The following is a 25,809-nucleotide window of genomic DNA, read 5'->3' as shown; positions in this document are numbered from 1 at the left end:
TCGTGACAAAAAGTAAAGTTCTAGTCCCTCTTGAATATAGACTTTTGAGAGACTATTTTACATGCAAAACGAGAACATTGGACATTTGCGTATTCCCAGAGGTACCTACCAACACAGAGGGTACTTTTCAACACCACAAAATGTACAGCATCCTCCCGATCTTTCGTAGTAGTAGTGGTAGAAGTAGTAGTAGCTCTATACTCAAAATCTCATACATCTAAAATTATTCCCCCGATCCTCTTGACTCCGCAGGCTACGACACTTTTATTTTTTTATTCCCCTTCTCCTTATTCTACTTATACTTCTTTCAAATTCTTTTTCTTCCATCTTTTACTCTTATTCATTTTTCTCTTTTTTTTTTTTCTTATTATTTATTTCTTTTCGTTTCTTGGCACTCTGTCTCTTGGATAGCATAAAGAATCGAGTGCTTTTCACATTCGTCATGACATTACCTACATATAGGCATATACGTATATGTACGTACACATAACACATGCGCTGTTACAACTTAAAACTCTCACTAGTACTAGTATTACTTTAGATTTTTTTACTCTACATTTTCTATTTGCTAAAATAAAAGTAGAAATGAGGAAAGACTAAAAGAAAATGAATAGAAACGTCTGACTCAATTCTTGGCACAAATATCCAACATACTTGTTGCCATTACATCACAATATTTTTTCTTTTATTTTTTTTTCTTTATCATGCATAATCACTTTAACAGTCTAAGTTCATTTTTAAATTTATTACGATGAGTCAGAGCTTAAAGATCATAAATAACCCGAAATTTCGTTCCATAGCTGATAATTTGTTGTATTTGAGTGCCAATTCACCCTGCATTGACATTATGAGTCATTGTCGGATTGAAAATTATCAGTTACTAATTTTGGGACTGTGATTGACAGTTACATTGAAATATGCCTCAGTGGTCTTAAATTGTGTAATTTCGGCTGGCATAGGATAGAACCGAATTTGAAATTCCGCGTGATGGCAGCGATCGCCTTCGGCTTATGCAGCCAACCCCCTCGCCTGTAATCATTATGTTCCCTCTCTGTCGTCCAATATCCTATCAAGTAACATCAATTAATAGCCTGATGTTAATATCAACAGTCACGTCTACGTCAGCCAACAAAAGTATTGACTAATTTTATCAGAATAAAAAAATTTATCTGAATATTTTTTTTTATTTCTGACAGAATGGTGAATTGAATAATAACTGCAGTTGAACGACAAGCTGGTATGATGGGAGACAGCTGCCGCGTGGACGAAATTACAACTGACCCGTGTGATCTCAACAATTGTCCAATCGGCCCCTTTTCCCAATTAAATTGACAAAACCCAATAAATTCGTCGCGGAATTTATAAATTAATGAAAAGTCATTTATCCTAACTTGAATAGCATTCTTTTGATTTAGACCATCGTCTATATACATATATATATATGTATATATATAGGGTGGTGGGTTGACGGGAGTATAAAGGGATCATTGATGTGAATTTAATTTCCGGATATTTGGGGAATCCTTTGGTCGGTATTGGTCATTAGTCATAATGAAAGCACATAGAATATATCTTTATATAGACTTAAATCTGCGGTCGTAAATTATTTCCTCGTATTCAAATTAAATATTAGGTATAGCATTACATTAATCAAGTAATTTAATTGGTACTCTATAGTGCAATTATTCGGTCGATCGATTGATCGATTAATTAATCAATCTAAATAATTTAAACATGTAGCTGCACCTATAAATTTATCTTTTTTACTGAAAGGAGAAAATAGTACGATAAGCGTGACCCCGAACGAATTTGTATTATAACGTGACGTGAATAAATTTGACGAGCACGAGACTGGCTGATGCTTCCCCACGAGACAAGAGATATCGTCGTTGAAATTCACCGGGAAAATGCACCCGTCAGTGTTGTAGAACCGGGATATTTTTCTAAGTATGAAAAAGAGAAGAGTTGAGAAAAGTGACAGAGAGAAAAATAGTCTGCTGTAGCAATGAGAATAATAAAAGGTAAAAGGAAAAAAAAGAGGAACGTTTCGTGAACAGGATCGATCTTTCGCCATCTACGAAAAAGATGGATCGAGTTTCTTGAGAAATCCTACTACCATCGTGATATTTGACGAATGGCCACTGCGGGACCTGAATATCCTCGACACCCGCCCCGTCTCTAGAGCGAACAAAAAGGAAAATAAAATAAATATATACGTATACAAATGTATATAAAACTTTTGAAAAAAAGAAAAAAACCTTTCAGTTCTATTCAATCATTAATAATTTAATGTCTCGCGTGCCTTTAATTAATTTCGCGCTTCTGTTTTTGATAACAAAAAGAGGAATCTTTTTGATAAATTGCTGGTTTAAAATATATAGCACACTTCAAGCGTGAACTACTAGGGTGTTATGTAGTTGTCTCAAAATGACTAGTAATCTCTGATCATTCCTATGATATTAAATCATTTATACATATCATCAAGTCATGCATTTGAATTGACTATTTTAAAGCCATGAGACTGAGGATGAGACATAATGGCCATCATTACATTTGAAAATTATTTTTTCGAAGACGGAGAAATTATCCCCGATTGAAATGCTATGGTGTCATAGTAAAGCCGGACTATGTTGGCCACCTAAGTGAAGTAAGAACATGCAAAAATTACTCTGACCATAGTCGAATTTATAATTTTTACACTAATTTGAGATACAACCATTGAGAATTTTACTATGGTCATAGTAATTTTTGCATGCGTTTATTTCAATTTCTGTCAGGTGGCCAACATAGTCCGGCTTTATTATGACACCATAGCATTTCAAAGGAAAATCATTTCTTTGTGTATGGCCATGTCACATTTTCTGTATAAAATATAACTATTAAGAATAATAATAATAATTAACTCTAGTTAACATACAGGATTGTAACAATTATCATAAATATGGTGAATATTACAATTTAGATGATTTACACAATCATCTAGATAATATTCCCTACTATCTAATTGATGGTAGAAATTTTTACCATAACTAGAAAGTAACTCCTAGTATTTAATTTTTTGAGTGTATGGACGTCTGTTCGTAGCGAGATAACTCACGAAAGTTTTTAGCTGATAAATTTGATTGACAGGCACTATTATCAATAAGTGCGTTATAAATACATGACTCCGACTGTACATTTTTGATTGAACATGAAGGTTTGAGGTATGCATTCCTTAATTTTAAAAATTATTGAAAGCTGTGTTATAGGTGTATGTAAAATAAATGTTGAGATTATAATAACGATCATTTAAATGAAGCAATTTAGCTTGCGGACGATAATCTGTTAGTGAAATCGCTAAGTTAAAGTAAAACATTAAGCCGATTTCAGTATTCCTGGCATGTACGTCTCTGCATGTTCACTGCGGCGTGGAGACCAGCGATTCGTATTATACAGCTAGCTAGAGAGGAAGTGAACCCAGCATGCTACCACTCCCTAAAAAGTTATTCTTCTACTCTCTTGGCTCAAACTGCGCCCAAAGTACACTGGCGGTAGCATAAGCCAGCAAAGTTGTAGTAGTGTATAGTTGATTTAAAGGAAAATGGAATAAGAGGAAGAGAGAAATAGGTGTAGAGCCCTTTTCAACCTTCTTACTGAACTAGTTAAATCATCCAGCCGCGGGCCAACCTCGCGGATTCTGTTCACGTACAAGAAATTTATTTGAGGCGCGTATGCGCTTCCCAGTTTTCAAAGAGACTGTAAACCTGCTAAAGCAAACGAGTTTTAATATTTTTTTTTCTATCATTGGTGTGATATGCATTAAACTTAGTTCTTCTTCATCTCTTCGACTCTAAACTCTCCTCAATTTACCGGGAAATCTCTTGGACCGGGGTAACTTTAAACGGATGGCTTATCAGTCCCTCTTTTTCAACAACCAGCTTAGCCCATTACTTCTTGTGTGCTGGCAACTCTCGTTCCTCACACCAGTATTAGGTTTGATCAATTTCTGAGACTTAACAGGAGAGCCAACCATCCAGCATTCGGATATTTCTTTAGCTAACCCCCTTGGATCTATATATCGTGTTTGCTCGTTGATAAAACGAGAGTTGGGTTGACAGCTTTTCCATCTGATCATCATCTATATTACAACAATATTCACAGCCCATTTCCTTTAACCAAGATATTAATCTACAGATATATATATATATATATATATATTCGTATATTACATTTTTATAAATGAACTACTGTAGGCTGTGAAGAAAGTGGTGTTAAAGTGAACTCATGCTGATGTAGTTGTGCTACTTGGTGGTGTTATACCCAACCGACATTAAAACGGTGTATATACGGAGTAAATTTGCTCCGATTGGTGTTAGGGTGTGAATATAAGTGTTTTAAGATCTGCAAAACAGAAAAAAATAACAATAATAACATCGACGTTCTAATTAGCAAATTTTCTAACTTAACATTTTTTAGTAGGTAATTCTGTACAACTTTCAGATAGCAATAGTCAGAAAAAATATTATTTGATTAACCTAGACAAAAATATTATACAATGCTAGATATGATTGATTCTTAGATGGGAAAAAAAAATTTTAAATTACTTTTTTTTCGCATAAATGAATGATTTTCTGAAATGGAGTTAACAATTTGCTAATTAGAACGTCGATATTTCGTTAAAATTACATAAATTTTTTATCACTTATTCAATTAAATATTAAGGTACGATATAATAATTGTTTTTATGATAACTGTGATGCTTTTCACAAAGTAATAACTGATTTAGAGATTTAGAAAGAAGAAAAAACTTTTTTTTTGTATTTGAAATACAATTTGATTTCTGATACTTCAAAAATAGAACTACTTTTTTTTATCACTTTTCAACACTAAGTAAAATTTTAACACCGAGATAGTGGACTTGCGCTGATTTTTTTTTTACAACGTACACGCAGAAAAAAATGTTGTAGTTTTTACTATGTCCGAATCATAATTATTACAATCGCAAATTTTTAACTGTAACTGTCTCAATATGTTAACAATTACAAAACTTATCGTTATTTCTATCATGTGAGATTGTAACCGTTACCATCTTGCGTTAGTAAGATTAACAATCTGACGCAGCTACGGCTAGTTGTATTTAGTACCAACTAAGATAGTAGAGGGTCACATTCTAATAGTGAAAATTACTAATAGCATAGGAAAGCCTACTATCTTTAAATACTACACCGTACACTGTGAAAAATTTCCAACAAATTTTACTATGGGTGCATTGTAACACCGGACCATATGAAAACTGGTACAAAATTTACAAGTGTCCAAGACGACACGATTGGGACCTATGCGCATACGTTTACTATGGGACACTTGTAAATTTTGTACCAGTTTTCTTATGGTCCGGTGTTACAATGCACCCATAGTAAAATTTAATGGAAATTTTTCACAGTGTAAAAAATTTCGGTGTAAAAATAGACCCGTGTAATTTTAACATGGTGTAATCTACTTTTTTTACATTATTCCATGTTACTGGTTACAATTTTGATGAACGAGGAACAAATGATCATTGAACATCTTTAACTACTATATTAATATTATTTCAATGTTAAATAGTATTTTTAACATTCAAATATTTTGATGATTATTTTTCTTTAACGCAAAATTGTCATAAATTACACACTTACAGGCTTGACGGTGTAAAAATTTTAAACTCACACCGCCTAAATTTAACACGATATTTAGTGTAATTGTCACACCGAGCCAATTATAATACACTGAGTCCAAAAAATTTTTTACAGTGTAGTTTTTATTGTATCAATAGAATATATCAATAGAATATATTACGCTGCGATAGTGAATATTACATTTTTTTTCTGTCCGTCTAGCTAATAAATTTCAAGCGATTCCGTCAAGCGTTCTTTGGCCTGAACCAATAGTAAAACAGTTTCCATAAAAGTGGACTTATAGAGGATTTCATGATACCAATAGAAAATGTAATAGTGAATGCGGGTTTTCGTAGTTTATATAGAATAGTGTACTGGAAAGTAAAGGCAGCAGTCGAAAAGGCTAAAGATTCTTACAGTTGGGTGATTTCTTGGTACTCGCTGTTTCTCTCGGTAACCAAAACTTTAAGTATTCGAAAAGCCTTATGGACAAGACGGAAACTGAGTATATAAAACCTGCTACAACTGCAACACAAAAACTCATTTTGTTTCGTAGTAAAAGAAAAAAACGTTCAAGGAAGTAGTACGCATAAAAATGTTATTTTTTTTGTTCTCCTATTGTTTACTTTTAAAGAGAAAATTATTTTAGTTTTAAATTTTTTAACCCTCGAAAAGAAACCACGAGAGAAATAGACTACGCCAGAACACGTAAGGAGCTTTTGTTTTAACAAACTTGCCACGTGCACCCGGTGTTTTTTGTCAAATCGCGCGAAAAGATAAAGTCTGGTACGTTACTTGAATATGGAAACTAAAGTACACGAGGTTTTGTTATTTTTATTCACAATTTTAATTTTTTTTACTGTACCCTTATTTTTTATCTTGCCTTTAAAAAAACCACATTGAGAAAAAAGGAGGAACTATAAATGTCTCGAGATTGTAGATTTTATTATTTTTTTACGTACATTTTAGTTTTATTAACTGATCCACCTAGTGATTTAGCTCGACCTAAAGATTGGCTAGGGCATATAAAGTTAATTTACTTTAGACAATTTGTTATCTCAGTGATATTTTAGCTTGACGTCTTTAAATTAAAGTTTCCAGTTAATATATATGTAGAAGGGTGAGTAAAATGAGACTGGGAAAAATTAACTACCCCAAATATTTGATAAAATTTTTTTTTCGAAAATGCTTTTCATTTGTCATTTACGACTTTTATTATCATATTTGAATGTCCCAAAATTTTTTTTCAAGAATTTTTCGGTGGACTCAATTTATTGTTGGTCACGAAAAATTCAAACGGTGTCTTTTTTGCTATGATTAAATTTTATATAAGTTATTTATCTACATTAATTCTTTTTTTGGGAATCTCTATTCATTAACAGGGTTGCAAATTTTTTTTTGACTCAGATTAGATATAAACAATTTTATAATAGCCATTTTTTTTAATGAAACAAAAAAAAACATTTTTTTAATTTTTGTAGCAACTCCGAATGTATGGTAAAAGATCTAGTACCCGATCAAGAAACTACTACTCGATCACTTCATGTATTCGTATATCTATATTTAGTAAAATTTAGTATAAATATAGATATACAAATACATCAGTGATCGAGTACTGGGTCTCTTACTTCGAGGGGTTTGCACTTTTCTCTCTATTACACTCAAGTCCACGAACGGTACTATCTTTGTTGCACTTGTGCAGTAAATGGATATTTTGGCCGTGTTTTTCTCTTAAACAAACGAACCTTATCAATCAATTAAAGCGCACTTCGCTAGATTAGACGTTAGTGCATCAAAATTCAATCTATAGTTTGTATTTAGAAATTTTGCCTCTGAAAAAAACTCAGTCGAAAATATCTGATAATCCCTGTTAAGTGGAGAAATGAAGATTCACCTTTTCAAATGCACAAAAACCCATTATTTCCTTAGTGGCCCCATTTTCCCCATCCTTCCCCTATTATAAGAAAAAATAAAATAAATGCAACCTTTTGAGTATCATTTTAAACATATAGACGGTATATTCTCAATCTTTTGCATTATGCAAAGCCGATCTACTATTTCAGATCTCTCATCTTTTTCTCCATTTTAAAGCTTATTTTTATTTATATATATTATACTTATACGATATATATTCACACACAAACGTTACGTTACCACATATCATATATTTTATTTTAAATATCCAATAATTTTATTTTATTTTACATATGATGTATGATGTTCTCTCGTGTTTTTCCATTGATAGAAAAAATATAGATGAAATATATATATATATATATATATATATATATATATATATATATATATATATATATATATATATATATAGTTGAGGTCGATTTATCTGTACAACAGCTGCATTGGAGTGTCATTGGTTCGCATCCTCGCATATCTTGGATTCATTTTCAAGCACCAAAATACGTTGGTATAAAATTTGAGTCGAGGAAAGTGCTTTTCCATCTCTTGACAGAATTTGAAATATTTTCCTTTGCATCTCTACCGTAAGGTAGATCTATATGTCTATATATTTATAAATGTCTGGTGGAATTTGTCGATGCTAGTCAAGTTGTACGGAATGAAAGGATAAGTTTCTGGAGTAGGTATGTCGCGTTTTACAACTACTAACAAATAAGAGAGCTATGTATAGAAAAAGCAAGTGAAATACTTGGGAAAATCGTTTGACGTTAAATTCAACTCATGCGACTGACAGAAGAAGCCGAGGATCGCCGAGGATTCTTGGATATGATGTTCAAAATAAGAATACAATTATTATTATTTTTAAAAAAGTCCATTCCAATGTCAACGGTATTTTCTAGTTACGCCAGAAGAAAATAAAAGATATTTTTGTGACAGACACTTGAAATGTTCGGCATTTAGCGCCTATAACCAGCAGCTGAAAATATTAGATATACACCTGGTAAAAAAGATATCTAATCGTTCTAATAATGATCTCATCAACGGATCAAAAAATATTTTTTGGTTACATGTGCGATAACAAACGACCAAAAAATATCGAAGTAACTCAACGAGCCATCCTGTGACAAAATTTATCATCATATTAATTCGTACACTTACCAACTTCTCTCTCATTTTCAACAAATATTCAAAACAATCTTACCAAATAAATAAACGCGGGTTTATAACCTGCCATTTGTAGGCACTAAATGTAGTACATTTCAAATATCTGTCACAAAAACTAATGTATTGATCTAGTACAATCGAATCTAAGACGCTCGCCTTCGGCTCAGACTCCAATTTTCACACTTCGCGTCTTAAGCACTACTGCACTCGATATATAAACTACTATTTTAAAATAAAGTTCTATCGACAAAAATTCTTGTTTTTATTTAAATATAAAAAAATCAAATTTTTGTTTTTATCTGTTCAAATTCAAATTCAGATACAAAAGTCGTCTCACAAGGGCAATATAGACAAACAAAATAATCTACATTACCATTTATAGTGATTTCAAAATAACCTTTTATAGCCATTTCACGTTTTTGAGGCTTTTTTTTTTTTTTTTTTTTTTTTTTTTTTTTTTTTTTTTAACAATAGCTTTGTCTGGTTGTTGACGAAAGATTTAACTTTAGCTTTGTTGTTGGTTGTTTCGATGCATCTTTAACTTGAATTTGTTGAAAAGTAAAGGTGCCAGTTGAATTGATCGATTGAATTTAAAGATACCACAAGAAATAAGTCTAGACAAAATTCCAGACGTCAGAGAGAAAGAAAAATAAAAATAAAGTAAGAAAAAGATAAAAGTTGTGTAAGGGTAAAATGCAAATTTCTTGTTTACCCTCGACTCTTAAACTCAAAAGTCTGGTGTGACGGATGTACGAATCGATCGGACGAGGGTGTGGAATGGTTTCTAATCGACAACACTCTCGAGACTTACTACCACTACCTCCCGCTCTACCTCAACTTATAGCTCTTTCCCTACACACTACCACTGCCGCGATTACTACCATAACATTTATTTTCACATATATTCCAACTAGTGCTGCTAAAGACAGATCCATCCTTTATTTCGGTCTCAACGTTAAGCTTTTAGTTGTTTTAATAGTTTTTTGTTCTTGTTATTTTGAGTTTCAATCTGTCACAATCCACAGAGTCGTGATCTTTGTTATTTTTTCAGTCCATCCAAACGTCAACTCTCTCTCTTCTCTCAAATACACATGGTCCAACCTCTTACAAAGTATACAATGCATTCATTTTTTCTTTGTTTTTTTTTTTTGTTTTTGCTTAACCTGTTTGTTTTGTACGCCTCGGGTTTTTGTTTCCCGGCACTGGTAATGCAGCAAACAAAAGCTTTTCTATTCGCACGGAACACTGAGTATAAATCGAGAGGAGGAAGCCAGGGGATAGAGAACGATGTTACACCCCCAGTGTGTCCGCCCACTTTTAGATACAACTTACAACCGTTATCTCAACCCCGATTGTGAAGAATCTCAGACCATCCTACTCGCTCTACTCAACTCTTTTATTTAAAAAAACAAAAAAAGTAAACTAAAACCACACTCTTTTCATACTTTTTATTCCATTCTAAGCTCATTCGCTCGTCTTACCGCAAGTTACCGCTACTCCAAGGTTTTGCCGAGCCAGCAGTTACCTCCAAGAACCCGCATATCCCAACAACGCATACACCTTTTTCTTATTCTTCTTTTCATCCAGTAGTTAAAACCCATTCCCATTTTCCTATTTTTTATTTTTTTCATTTTATTTCCCGCGCTCTTTTCTTCATTTCTTCGACGATCTTTCTCAGTCTTTCGCTCTAACTTTAGCCCGGAATGTTAACGACTTTGGCAATATACTACCGGGTATACTCTTGACGTTCAAACTTTGCTTCTGTTCCGTTTAGAGATCGTTAATTTTTATGACTCTGTTGTATATACTCAAGCGTAACTACTGCTTTTAATTTTTATTTTTGCTGCTTCACCTCGCTAAAACTCCTGTTCTAGTCGTTATTGTTGCTGCTCTTGCTCCTGCAGCTATACCTCCACACAAATATAAATGTATACGTACTTGAAATTATAAACCTGGTGACAGCGATGAGTCATGCTAGAGTATTTATTTATGCAATATGGTATGTATTTGTTATCAGTTGGGCAGATTCACGTGAGCTTGACGTACTGCACCTGGCAACATTTCTCTTGTTGATTGTTTGTTACGCCAGCTATTAAATCGCGTGCGTCCGAGCGAGAATCCCAGTCGTTTTGTCTGCGTTTCATTATCAACCATCAAATTATTTTATCTCGCCAACAAAATAATCACTAAAAGATCTTTATATATAGGGAAAAGGTGGACAAAAAGGACCACCCTAAAAATTGTTAAAAAAAAATTTTTTTCTTTTTTCAAAACTGTTTTTAATCATCATTTATTACTCTTATCATTGTTTTTGTACAGTTTTGAGTGTCTCAAAATTTTTTCTCAAATTGATTTTCAAGAATATGTCAAGTGGACTCAATGTTTTGTTGGCTGCAGAAAATACATACCATGTCTACTCCGCTATATTTAAATTTCATATGAGATATTTATCTTCAATATTTTGTTTTTTTGGCATCTTTATTTACTCACTGTATTGCAAATCTCTTTTATCACACATTAAATCTAAACAATATCACTATGTCTACGGTATAGATACAAGGTAGGCTCGCGCCATGATACTTCACACTTATACATGTGTTTAAACGTGTACTTGGCGCGAGACACTACCGCGTCTCCTAATTTTACTATATTCATTTTTTTTTTAATTGAAAAATAGTATATTATTGCATTGAGTAGAAGGTGCTTTCGACAACGAGTGTGATTGGTTCATGAGCCGTTAGGCGAGTGTTGCCAACACACGAGAGTCGAAAGCCCTTCTCACTCAATCCATTACAATAGTTTTTGCATCGAATGGTAAGAAAGAATGTCTTTTATTGGTAAAAAAGGACACTACATTAAATTTAATTTTTTAATTAACCTAAAATAATTCTCAATTGTATTAATATAAAATTAATTCCTGTATTATTTCTGATGCAAAAGATTATTAAATAATAATAGTAACAATTAAATATGATATAATTGATTTTTATGATTATTTTTTATTGTTTTCAATATATTGATACTCAGCAAAAATAACTAGAGTTTCGAGTCAAATTTCATATTGTGAATTGTACATTAAAATTAAATACAGTAAGATGATTTTCTATCGTCTGGGACTTTCTGTTGTCCCAATTCGAGACGGCTGTTCATTGGGTTTTCCGTTGGATCAGTTAGTGACTAATAAATAGTATATATATATATATATATATATATATATATATATATATATATATATATATATATATATTCTTTGTAGTGTCATTTTTAACCAATCAAAGACGTGTTTTCTAACCATAAGTTGCAAAAAATAATTTTCACTTTTTTTTTCTGGGGGTCCATTTCGCCTGGGCAGGAGAAAAAATGTTTTTATGGCAACTAGAAATTTGATTTATTTACTTCGAACGTAAGTTAAAAAAAGAAGACTCAACGTATTCAAATTCACAGAAGTCCATTATTTTCTTAGCGGTTCCGTTTTTCCTGCCCTTGCCCAAATTACAAAAAAAAATCTGTCTCTTCTGGCGATGATATCGATAGTAAAGATAGTTAGTATCGATTATTGCCTAATGTTCTAGAAATATTTATCGGTGTACCTAAAAAAATCTATCACCTCTACATACATGCATATGTATGTGTATGTGTTAATGCTCGGATATTTTATCAGCGGTTTATTCCCCATCACTTTAAAATCAGTCAACACAAGGTCTCACACGGCAAAGTACGAATTTAAAACACGCCATTACGCAAATTAACTTTTAGTGCCAGCAGCAACCAAGTTTTTGGCATAATGCCAGAGTTTATCCGATGCTTTTACTCCAGATACTTGGGCATCTTTCTTTTACTTAATTTTATCTATCACCACAGCCATCATTTCTTATTCTTTTAATTTTTATAAACAAAACTAAACCAGTGTTTTGTTTACAAATTAGTAATACATTAACTTACATAAATTCGTGATCATTACCCACAATTCCAAATAGTCTTATCTTCATTCCCTAAGGATTATTGCCTGGATCCAGTGGTCCAACTCCCTTAATGACGTACACCCGCGTTAGCAATTTACCAGTCGAGTTAAATATTCCCAAGCGAATATGTCCTCGGGATGACTGATGTCCAAGTGTGACTAATGTTAACTCCCAGGAGTGTTTTCCAATAGTTTATATAGTTCAGGTTACCTAGCTCGGTTTTCTTTCCTCTACCGACACATTCGTACTTTACACCAGAATATCCTTAACCTTAAATCTATATCTATAAACGAGTGATAAGATATATATATGAAGTTTATTTATTTATAATTTAATGTCAACAGGAAAACCACTTGGTCTTGGTGTAGGTTCTGTTGGTGGTACTTTCGTTCTCTTTATAAAGCTATATACTCCCCGATGAATGTTTATTCAAGAGTCTCACGTACAAAAGATATTCCGTACAGAGGTTACGTGACACTAGAACCCAGCACAGGAGTCTCCAAAGGATGACGCTTTGCAACAAAGTGTGTGCAAGAATAAAATGTGAGCCAAAGCTTAGCTGGTTATTCTGGCACTTTTCATATATATATATATTCGCTGCAGTATATATATGTAAGACGGAAGTTAGGAGGAAATGAAAAAGTTATGTTTCGTCACGGCCGTCATCGCTTGACGTTTTCATTTTTCGTATCCAGCTAAAGTGCAAAGAAGATGGGATAGCTGTCTTAAAAATATAAGAGCTCTGTTAAAAAATAAAAATATTAGTGTGGACTTTAGCAATAAATTCATCGTTGTGGCAGTTTTGTTAAACTCGGCAATTCTCGTACTTGCACACAACTCGAGAGAACATTGTTGGCAACGTAATGCGAATTTTTATTGCCCAGTCTAAGGAACAAAGTCTGATATCTATATATATGTATGTTTATGTTTATAGATGTGTGTGAAAGTGTGTAGCAATTGGTTGAATTGGAATTTACGTTTTTTTTTTGCTCATTCGTGGGTACTTGCAATGCCGCGAGGGAAATATCCCATAAAGTTTTCCTATATATAAAAAAAATAAATATGAATACCTTACAAAATCGAATATTCGAGATTCCAGGGTATACGCGAACCCTTACAACCAAAATATTCGGTGATAACATTTTTTAAACCCAAGTAGGTTGCTGGTAGTATAAAAAATATAAAAAAATATGTATACAATATTTATTGTAAGATATATAGGTGTATCTATTTCTGATAATATTTGAATAAATGTATTGCTACAGGACGTATATATATATCCATAATGTGTAAAAAAGTTTTTTCGTCGAGGGTTGTCAGAAAAAAATTTAACTCGTCTCACTTTCTTGTCTCTCAATCGATATGTCGTATTTCTCTTAAAATGGTTATCTACTAAAGTTTGTCGAGATTTTTTACGTCAAACCTACAGCTATTACTACCACCACCAGCACCAGCACTACCACTACCAATCACGCAACCGTTATCCTATCACAGTAAACCCATTTCCAGAGAGACATATCCAAGTAACCTGTAGTCCCTCGGGGAATTTTTATTCAACGTCGTCGTACATACATAAAAATTTACGTTATTTTTAAGGCACACAAATCAGCTTTAGGGTGTATTGAAGCCTGATTTGTCAACCGACGATATAACGAGACCTGATTTCACATTCCCATATATTACTTTCAAATTTATCGTTTCTGGTTCATTCACCAGTAGCATTAAATCTTATTTCAACTACTCAGACAATTACCAATTTTATTATTACCCATTGATATACGTATATAAATCATCTTGAAAACTACAAACAAGCTATTTGATTTAAATTATAGATGACAGGATCTATAATTACAAGTGAAATTTTCAACCATCTACTCGTAACTTTATACAAGTTTATAATCACTCGGGATTTTACCTCAAATCCTCGTTTAGTTTCTCATCAAGTGATAATTAGTTTATACTTGCAATAGACATGTATTGTAACTTTTCGCACATATGTTGCTGTATAATGCATATATGAAATATATGTGTCTATAGACTTAAATAGAGACAACTTTTGCTGATATAGATGCAACAATGTTATCAGCCAGCTATAACCACAAATTCTCTTGGTACTTTTATCCCTTATTCGCTATGAGTTTTCTGTATAGTGTTCAGCTGACCAGCAAGCTTGGACCCTTAGATCCATTTATAACTTAAACCGGTTGAAAAGGTAGGACGGTAACAGAACGTTGGTTCGAGGAATTATGTTCGTCTGTTACTGCTAAAGGTTTTGCTTCACGTTCCCTCGTTTGTGTAACTTTGCTCGGTAGTAGTGAAAAGCACTAGGAAAGAGAAGAGGGCGCTTAAGCAGCTTTTCGTCGCAACCCTGCCAGCACCAGTTTTCGTACTAATATTTGCCACTCGAGTCCAGAGCCTCTTTCAAACCCTAATCTCTCTTTCTCTCTCTCTTCGTCCCTGTCTCTGCTTATGTTCCTGCAGCACTTTTGCCACTTACTGCCTATTTTATCCACAAAAATTTTTTAACTATTTTACAACCACTAATTGTTGATGGTAAACTTGTGCGAACTTCACCCTTTTATCCCTGATATTTGAATCTAGATTCTGAAAGTGGTTAAGGCTTCAGTTGCTTTAATTGTTCAGACTAATATGCTTTGACAGAACATCCGCGTCAAAAATTTAACGCGTACATTGAACGTATATGAACTATGACAGTCTACATTGAATTTTTTTAAATTTGAATAATTATAGAAGCTTAGAATAATCCCACATGACCTATCAGAGGATTTAACTATACCTACTTGAACCTGAATTAGGGAAATGAGCCTAACTATTCTTGAGATAATACAATGATCGTAATGATCAATTCAAAATTTTGAGCCCAATTTCATCTCAAGTCTAATTAGGTTCACTTCACGATTTAAGTCTATGTAAGTCTTGTTCAATCCTCTAATAAGTCATCATATCGATCCATTCTAGTCCTATTGAAAATATTATTACTGTCATTACTATACTGAACTCTCACCTCCAAATAACTAAATGAGTATTGCGATCATCAGAAGATAGTATGATGCTAAATCACGAAAATTTGTTTTCCATTTATACAATTATTCAGCTAAAAAAATGTCAATGAAGGCTTTAAAGTTGACATAAGATGAGATGGGCAAAACGAACCACACTAGAAATGTGGTAAAAATTTTTTGTTTTCTAACTGTTCATAATCGTCACTTAGACTCTTATCATCATTTTTTAACAATTATAAGTGTCCCAAAAATTTTTTTTTCGGGAATTTTTCAGTAGACTCAATGTATTGGTGGCCATAAAAAATACATACACGGTAAAAAATCGGGAGTAAATTCGGAGTGATTACGAATTTTATTTCATTCTGAACTCACTCCGTCATTCGGAGTTATGGAGTTAAAAAAAAATCACTTTGCATACAGAGTAAATAGAGAATTTGTTTTTTCATCGGAGTGAATTCGGAGTAATCTGAATTTTACTTGAATCCACGTTTGCTCCTATTCGGAGTTTTTATGTTAAAATAAACCCCTCTTAGGATTGAATTTCGCTCCAAACCAGAGTTTCAATATTGAACCAAACTTCCTGTCGGAGTAAATTTCACTTCCATTTAAAAAAAAAAAAAAAGTATTGTATTTGCTGATTTTGAAATAATAGTCCAGTTCAAATATATTTTATTATTTTGACTATATTTAGATCTTCGGTATTGAAAAGTTAATTTAAAAGCCGCATTGTAATAACGAAATATATATTTCACAAAAGCCGATTCACGATAATGTTGAATTATAACAATGGCAATAGCTAATAAATGTGATGATAGAGCGAAACCAGCATAATCAATATATTCACAAAGGAATATTTGTATAAGCAGCTTTTTTTATTTAGTTATATGTATATATATTATATATAAAGAAAAAAGCGGATGACAAATTTTATTGATATAGTTTTTTTATGGCACTGCTTTTGATATCAGAAGCTAATAGTAAACTATTAGAGTTTCAAGTATGAGGAAAAAATAATAAACGAAAATATACCTCGGGTGCTTAGAAAGCGGTGGTTGGAGAAAAAGCTCCCTCGCTCTGATGTGCTCAAGCTTTATAATTTATAGTAGTAATATTATATATTTAATATTTCATATCATATATTTCATACTCTATACGTTTTGTTCGATTCGTTTGTACATCAATTATTTACAAATGTACGCTGGTTTATTTAATTTCGGACTTGATGAACGTTCATTACAGAGCGCATGTTTTAAAGGGAATTCAATATTTAATCTCCTTCTATTAAATTTCAATAAAAATTTTTAAATAAATATCAGTGCATGCATCGGATATTTATATTCATTTTTTTTTTTTTTTAAATATTTTTTTAATAATTTCATGTTGAATTTGAGCGAAGAGAAAAATATAAAAAAAAATTTTGATGATGTATAGAAATTTGAATTTTTTCTAGGGTGCTTTCAATCTGATTGCGCGGCTTACAGATTAACATTTTAGTCAGCAGTGTGAGAAAACACTTTTGAAAATCTCATTCGAATCACAATAATGTACACCAACCCATATACATATTTTTATATATATCTGAAGGGAAAGTCCGCAAAAAATAGGGATGCTGAGGAAAATTAACTTTTTTTATTCGAAATACGCTTATCTTTTACATTTCACTTATATATAAGGTAGTACTATCGATACCATAAGTGTCAAATGAGTGCATTGTGTAATTTTATTTCCGCAGTATTTATATTTGACAGCACCGCGTAAAAGCAAACGAGATAGAAGTATGCTTACAGTAACTCTGTTCCTCTCAAAAAATGAGATCACGCGCGAAAATCTATTGCGCAAACATCTATCATACAAGTTATTGGCTTCACATGTTTGTTTACTAAAATAACAAGTTGCTTTATCTAATAATGCAACTGTATTAATAAAAAATATATCGTATGTTTTGTACTAAAAAATTTGTGTAACACTGATATCTCCACATACTGCATTTGATGTATGTTTAAATTTCGCGCGCTTCATAACCTTTTTGGCGGTGTTGCCACATGTAAGTAACATATAGCACATTTTTATTAATTATTTACTAATTACTCTTATTACAAGCTTTGAAACTCAGATTCTCATTAACCAAAATGTTCGCAACATTTTGTTCTTTCCGATGATACCACTTTCATTGAACCATGAACATCATTTTTTGTGAAATAAAATAAACTCTGTGATTCCCCATAAGGATCAATGGTAAAGGCAAACATTTTTTAATATTAAGATCTTTTTTCAGTTCTCTGTAGACTTTTAAAAATTTAACTGATTCAATATCTTATTATAATGTACCAATATCCCAAGTTTCATCAAATTCTGAACGTCAATTCCAAAACCGATAGTACTACCATAAAGAAAATAACCGAAATTTTAAATTATCAGAAATAGTATATTACACATTTAGGACAGTAAAGTCAACAAATATGTGATTTGAGGCTTTCTATTTTGAAAAAAAAAAAAAAAAAAAAAAAAAAATATTTCATAAAAGCGCGAACTAAAATCATCGACTTGAAACATGAAAAATGTCATATTATTTTTTCTAGCCGAGCCAATGCGATTTTGCTTGAAAAAATAATAACAAGCTCACAAGAGTAATCGAAGTGGACTTAATCCGACGAACTGTCAAGTACTAAAACTAACTCCCGTGAGACTCTAAGTGAATTTTCCACCTGACAAGGGCTCCTTCCCTTTATAAAACTACCCTACACTAACTTGGAACTCCATTATTTTTGACTAATTATCACGATTAATTAATCTACGATATTTTAAGCCCCAGCTGTCAAAGATAAAATAAAATCATGTTGCTTTTCATTTATACAAGGATTGAATAAGACGTAAATTTGTACAACACCAACAAACTAAAGCTTGTCAATAAAAGTAGACAAAGATAAAATGTTTTAAAACAGGTGAAACACGATGAACAAAAAAAAAATTTGTCCTCATGGGAGGACGCTCGCGACGCCTGTAAACAATGCATTCTGCAGGATTTGTGCGGTCAGCCGTATACGCTCGGCTCTGCTGTGTTTTTCAACAATAATTCATCACCGGACATTCCGCTCCGTTCATTCCAACTACTCCGCACGACTATATCTTCTCTGTTTGTTTGTATTTTTTTTTTTCTATTTTTTACTATCCGATCGCTGGCAATGTTTTATTCCCATTTGAAAAAATGCTTTATTGCTGAAACCAATTCTATTATATTTTATTCAATTCGAATTCATTATTTTTTTATTCCTTTAACGAATTCGTCTTATAAAAACTCATTGTCATTATTAAACTGGGTCGGTTGTATTTTATTACTTTTCTGTAGCTGTCTTTTTACTTGTCAGTACTCAGCATAGTAAAATAATTGTATGTGTTGTTGTATAAAAATGTGTAAATGCGATGGTAAAAGCTCGCCAAAAAGCTAGACAGACATAAAATTACATTGTAACCCAACAAATGAGATTCTGTGAGAGTATTTCGTCAGCTGAATTTTATGACATTTGTAAATAATTGTCATGGAAATTTATTTTTTTTAACATCGAAATTGTTTTGCTTACATAATTTAAAAAATTAAAGCATAATTTTTAATGAAAACACAAAAGAGCGACTATTTAAAAATATATGTTCTATTGCTTTTGAATTTAAAAAATTTTCAAAAGACGGTGCTAACTTTTTTTTTTTAATCTCAATTAGTTTTTGATAATTGTTAGTTTATCAAAGTCGTTCTATTAAATTTATCGTATTTTAAAACTAATTATACATGAAAATAAATCATTTTAAATTAAAATTCCGGTTTTTAAATTAACTATCAGCTTTAAAATTAATGTTATGTAAAATTTATTCACTTATGGACAAAAAAAAACAATTATTTAAAGGAAATAAAATAACATACATTGTGATTTTAACTTTTATGACATTTATCACTTGGAAATTAAAAATTATGTAAAAATAAAGTGTATAAATGTTAATTTATCATGATATTTATATTATTGAAAAAGGGTGGGCTAAACGGGATCGTTAAAGAAATAATGGATTTTTGTGTATGTAGGGGAGGGTGGGGAAGAGTGGGCCCCGTAAAAAAAATAATTATAATATCGTTTATTTTTTCATCGCGTTTACTTATTTTTAGACCCTTGTTACTTATTTTCACTTCATTATGCTGCGTCGATTAAAATTAAAAAATCGAAAATTAGGGGCAGAGTGGGCCCCCCTCAAAAATTAAGTAAAAAATTTATTTTTTTTATTTTCCGTCAAGTTATGACTTCTGTAATATTTTTATCATATTTATGGTCAATATGTAATATGTTGGGTAAAATGGACCACTCGAACAAAAAATTTTTTTATTTTTTTATTTTTCGTTACAATTTTTTTCCGAGTGGTCCATTTTACCCTACATATTACATATTGACCATAAATATGATAAAAACATTACAGAGCTCATAACTTGACGGAAATTAAAAAAAAATTTTTTTTTATAATTTTTTAGAAAGGGAGCCGTCGTGACCCAGAAAAATTTTTTTTTTCGATTTTTTGCGAAATTTCGACAGATTCTTTCGGAATAAACGGCAAATAAACGAATGTGATGGTTAACAGCCACAAAAAGAAAAAACCGGATTAAGAGGGCCGTCGTGTCCCAGGCTTCCCTATCTTTAACTTTCTTGATACATTATATTCGATGAAAAAATTTGGTGGTCTATTTTATCCCTCATTATATAAGAAATTTCAATAAGCTTATTATCCGTCCAAATTTATTGTATGGCAAATTTTGAGGGGCCCACTCTGCCCCACCCTCCCTTATTTCAATAAGATGAATTTTCTTTTTTTGATTTACATTTGAAGTAATTAATCCAAATTCCCAATTACCATAGAATTAAATATTTTCTGGGCGAGCAAAACGGATCATCCCCAAAAACATTAAAAAAATTTATATTTCATTAAAAAAAAATAACTATAATAATATTGTTTATATCTAATCTAAGTAAAAATAAATCTAGGCGACGGTTGGCCCTGTGGGCCACACTACAACTTCCCGTTGTTTTCGAGCTCTTTGAAAGCTTTTATCAAGTTCTAGAGCTGATTAGATTTTGGAATTAATCGATTCAATAGTTTTCAAAATATTTAAAAAAACCAAAAAAAAAAAATTTTTTTTTTCGTATTTCTTAAATATCTCAGTCTATTTGACTAAATGATCTAAAATTTTGTAAAAATCTAAATTCAGAAGAAATCTTTCAAATACCGCAACAACCATCTAAATTGGTTCATTCATTAAAAAGATATGAGAGGTTTGCATCCACACACACACACACACGCACACACACACATATGCAGACATCTCTCAGAAAATGTCAGAATGGTATCCTAGCACCTTCATACGTCGACATCTGATGAAAACTTGATTTTTGAAAATCGGGGTGAAACCAAAACCTTTCCGAATTTTTCGAAAATCTTCGAATATTTTTGCATAGTTGCTTAATTGCAATACTGTCAGTAATTAAAAATGACGAAAAACACAAAGAATTGAAGATAAATAACTCATTTAAATTTATACATAGCGAAAAAAACATCGTATGTATTTTGTGTAGCCAACCATATACTGAGTCCACTGAAAAATTCTTGTAGAAAAAAAAACACAAATTTCAGGACACTTGAATTTCTACTCAAATGATAACAGTACACGGAGAGAAATGTTAAGTAAATATGCCTATGCAGCACAGTAATAATTACATTACTCTATAGTTTGTATATAAAAGCGGCAGGAGATCTACAAACTATAGAGTAATTTTTAAGACGTCTAGTTTTGTCCCCCACCCCTGTATGTTACTATATATTTGTGAACATATGCCGGTTTTTTACAAGAAGTCATTAAGTTGCGTTATTTCCGTTAACATAAAATATAAAAATTGTAGAATGCGAGGTAAATGAGAAAATACTTAAAATGATTAATAAAAAAAGTACAGATAGAGATACATATGTTGATGTATGTAGATGTAACATGGTAAAAATTGTTTAATGTTTTAGCGTGTAAACGTGAACAACCGGGCTGTCTTGATGTATATCGAGTGTTCTGGTGTATTGCATTGTTGAACGAGCGTAGTCCATATTATTCTTGAAAGCCTGGGAGTCATTAAAGCGAATGTTTCGGAATAACGAAATAGCCTCGGAACACCGTACAAAACGGACGAGCGTAACGGTGGATGCCACAAGCGAACCATAAATTTTCAACGAGACAACCAACGCACGACGAAAGAGTTTTTTTTTTATTTCTTCTTTTTTTTAAAATATAAAATAAAAACCAGCTAAAGGGAACAAGAGTAAATAAAAGAAAAATAAAACCAACTAAAATAAACAAAGAGTGTACAATCGAGGACGACACATTTCCATTTCTCGCAAATGTGTCACCATCTGTCGTTTACACACACTGTAGATCCAAGCAATTGTTCTTGGACAATATTTTCACCCATGCGATAACTAGGACACGAATTTAAGAGCTTTTTACTTTTATTACATTTTATTTAATATTTCTTTTTGTTTTTCATAAACAAAGTGGAAAGTTTCAAGGAGTTTGCATTTAAAATCGGATTTGGGCAAAATAGCCAGGAAAAAAAGATACTCGATGTATGTAATGATTGTAATGCCATTATGGCAATTTAAAACATATGCTATTGTAGAGAAGTGAACGGAAAAATTGTATGAGTTATTGATTTTGAATTTTTTCTTTTTATTTATAATCGAACTTTTTGATATTTTAAACAATTATTTTTGGAGTGTGTTTTACAATATTTTGTTGAATCAACGGAAAAATTATTCCTCGTTTCATTAAAAATGTATAGATTACTCGACTTTTGATAGATCCGGCATTAATTTTGAAATAACTTCTTAGTAATAATCTATTTTGCCAAGTCTATTTTTTACACAAGTATATAAACAATCTTTGAAGTACCAGAATAATAAAATTTGCCGAGTATTCTACAATGGTTATATCGTTGCAACGAATTATACAAATTAGCATTGCGATTTTCATTTTCGTTCGGCGAAATACTAGGGGGGAAAGACAATTGTTACTATAAATAGTATAATTGTTCATTTTTAAATAAAACAAAGCATAGTCCAATGAAGACAATTCAATAGTGTGTACCTTCACTCAAGATCTAACAGCGAATTGAACAGAGGACTCGCCAAGAAACTCTGAGGTACAGTGATCGTGCCCGGCTCTCGGAAAAAAACGAATTCCGTCGATAAGGAATAAATCAGCTTTCAATAATTATCCGATACCTTTAAACCTGGTCCTCATTTCCTATATCCTGTCAGTAAACAAGTCAAGTCTTCCGTTAAGAAACAAAGCCTCCCTCCCTCTCTCTCTTTTTCTCGAGAAATATAGCTTGCTAATTTTAATAATGGCGTTGTCATAAAAAAATGAAAAGAATTTGATAAAAAATGATTCACTATCATTTAAAAATAAAATCGACCATCCAAAATTTTATTATACTGAGCAAAAATTTTTGACATTTACTCAAAAGAATTTAAAAATATTATTGTTCGATTTGAAATCAATACTAATGATTAAAAACTGGCCCGTTTAAAGTTTAGTCAATCATAATAAAATTTGCAATATTTTGAAGCCTTATTTTTCTTCATATAGCGAGAAAAGTTTTAAATGTTGCTTCTGCTACCGTTTGTTTGTCGTTTTGAAAGCCCGCATCTAAAGTTTCTCGACGCTATAGATAATTTTCGGCGCCACATTGATATTGAGTGCGCTCTAGCAACCGCTCGTATTTTACCGTCGTCGCGTGTTTTTTATTTTGTTATGCTGTTTCTCTATTTTTGAGCTTTTTTATTACCCAGTTGAGTCATTCTCATGGATATAATATTTTGTTCAACAAACGAATCGTAAAACAAGATGACATCCGACACTTGCATTAGTGTTAACTTGATCTATGTCTGTAAATATAATGACGGTAATAGTAACTGTTGGATAGTAGGACGAAGTAGGATGCAATAAAAATAAGTAATTTATTGATTGTCGGTGGGATATATGAATAGAGTAAATAAGTATTAGTAGTAGTAGTGCATTTCCTACAAATCTTGCTCATAAAAATAAGCAACTTCCTCTCGTGAGACCTTTCGTCTTCTCGGGTTACACTGTGTTTATAGTATCCTCTGGGAGATCTCCTAGAGCTCCAAACACGATATTCGAGAACGGTGTACTACTGCTTCTCTTCTCTGTGTCACGTTCGTAAATCGATCGTTCCACTTACGACGTTTACTACAAGTCAACCCACGTCCCTTAGATCCGACAAAATTACTCTGGGAATTTCTAGTCATAAAATAAAACGAGACATAAATATATAAGTAGAAATAGACATCTTCACCCATAAGAACACAGCGTATATGTCAGATATAGCAAAAAAATATCAATAGAGTTTAATAATAGATAAATAGTCAGCACTTGATTCTCTTTTTTTTAAGCCTCCTGTGGAAAAAGCTTTTAGTGGATGCATTTAAAATGAAGTTTAGCCTTAATTAGAATTCTAACATCCACATTTAGGTGACAATTATTTTACTCATTCATTAAATTTATTGGTCGCCTGAAAATATCTTCATTGATATTTTAATTAAAAGCCTAAAAACAGTTCGAGAGCAACTAAATTATTTTAATGACTCGCTTGGAAGTCCAAAAATTATGTAAATAGGTTATGTTATTTTAAAATCACGTACACTATTTAATTTTTGTCAGCTTTCAACTCATTTACAGTAGGGTTAAAACATTAAAATTAATGTCGGATTTTTAAATCATAATTTTTGGGTTAAATATTAGAGATACGATAAAAATTTATTAAAACAATTTTGTAGAAAATATAATTTTTTACAAATTTATTTCAATTCATTTGTCTGGTATCTTAAATAGTTTAATCAGAAATTTAGTTTTAAATATTTCGATTCTAAATTTGGGAAATGTTGATTCAAAAAAAAAAAATTTTTTTTAAATTGTAATTTTTGACTAGATTCTTATAAATACGATGAAAACGTATCAATATTTTACCACAAGAAATTGAGTTCTTTACAAATTTATCCCGTTATATATTAATGTAGGTCCATTGCAATTTTCCAAAAAAAAAAAATAATAATAAATAATTTATCTCTTGTTACATTTTTTAATAATAGCATTCCAAAATCCAAGAAAAAATAATACATTCCATTAATCCTTATTTTGTTCTATCCAAAAATCTTTATCTGATCATACATACACTCATTATTTTGAAAATCTGAAATTATTTCCAATTTATTGCATCCAAAATCCAAACAATATTTAAATAGATCACAGGTAATTAGACAATAAAAAACAACAAGCATGTCATTGTTATTATTGCAATGATAACAATGGCATAATTGTTTTTCTTTTATTGTCCAATTGCCTGTGATCTATTTAAATATCTACTTATGTTCTGTTTTTGCCCGTATTGTTCGAGCACGTTTTAAAAATTTCAAATTTTTATTCTATCGATTTTTTATTTCGGACTTTGTTTCTAAACCATAATCTTTGTTACAAATTTGTCGCTTCACTATTTTTTATGTACAATAAAAATTTCATTTCAAGAGATTTTTACTTCCACATATTTATAAGCTTTCAAAATTCTAATTGAAAACTTTAATGCAATTATTCATTCTTCTTCTTTTGTAAAGTAGGGGTATTATTTCTTTGCCAGTTTGTGACCTTTCAAAAATTTGAATAAAACATCTTCTAAAAATCCGCAATGACATAACCATTTTTTTAAGTATGTTCAAAAACACTCTTATTACAATCAAAGTTTTTTTTTTTTCATTTTTTCATCACTTACAATAAAATATTAAATGACCAAAATTGAGCAGTAGCCACTTCTGGTACTTCTACCCTGTACTAAATAATTTTTACCACTCGGCCTAAAAAAAATGATATAATCTGCACATATATATATGTATGTATGTATGTATGTATGTATGTATGTATGTATGTATGTATGTATGTATAGTGAATAATTTGAAATTTGTCAGTAAAATAAAATTCGAATAACGTATTGGCGTACATGAATTAAATTTACTTTTGGCCCA

At 31.5% G+C, this 25,809-nt stretch overlaps 1 protein-coding gene across 1 annotated transcript in view; it reads left to right on the top strand.

The window, feature by feature from the left end:
* The window catches only part of LOC103580569 (uncharacterized), a 221,879-nt gene that overhangs the window by 90,588 nt on the left and 105,482 nt on the right, over positions 1 to 25,809 (top strand). The gene's annotated exons all lie outside the window — the stretch shown is intronic.

This window comes from Microplitis demolitor, chromosome 6 (assembly GCF_026212275.2).
Source record: "Microplitis demolitor isolate Queensland-Clemson2020A chromosome 6, iyMicDemo2.1a, whole genome shotgun sequence".
NCBI lineage: Eukaryota > Metazoa > Arthropoda > Insecta > Hymenoptera > Braconidae > Microplitis > Microplitis demolitor.
This window is presented reverse-complemented; position numbering and strand designations above follow the sequence as displayed.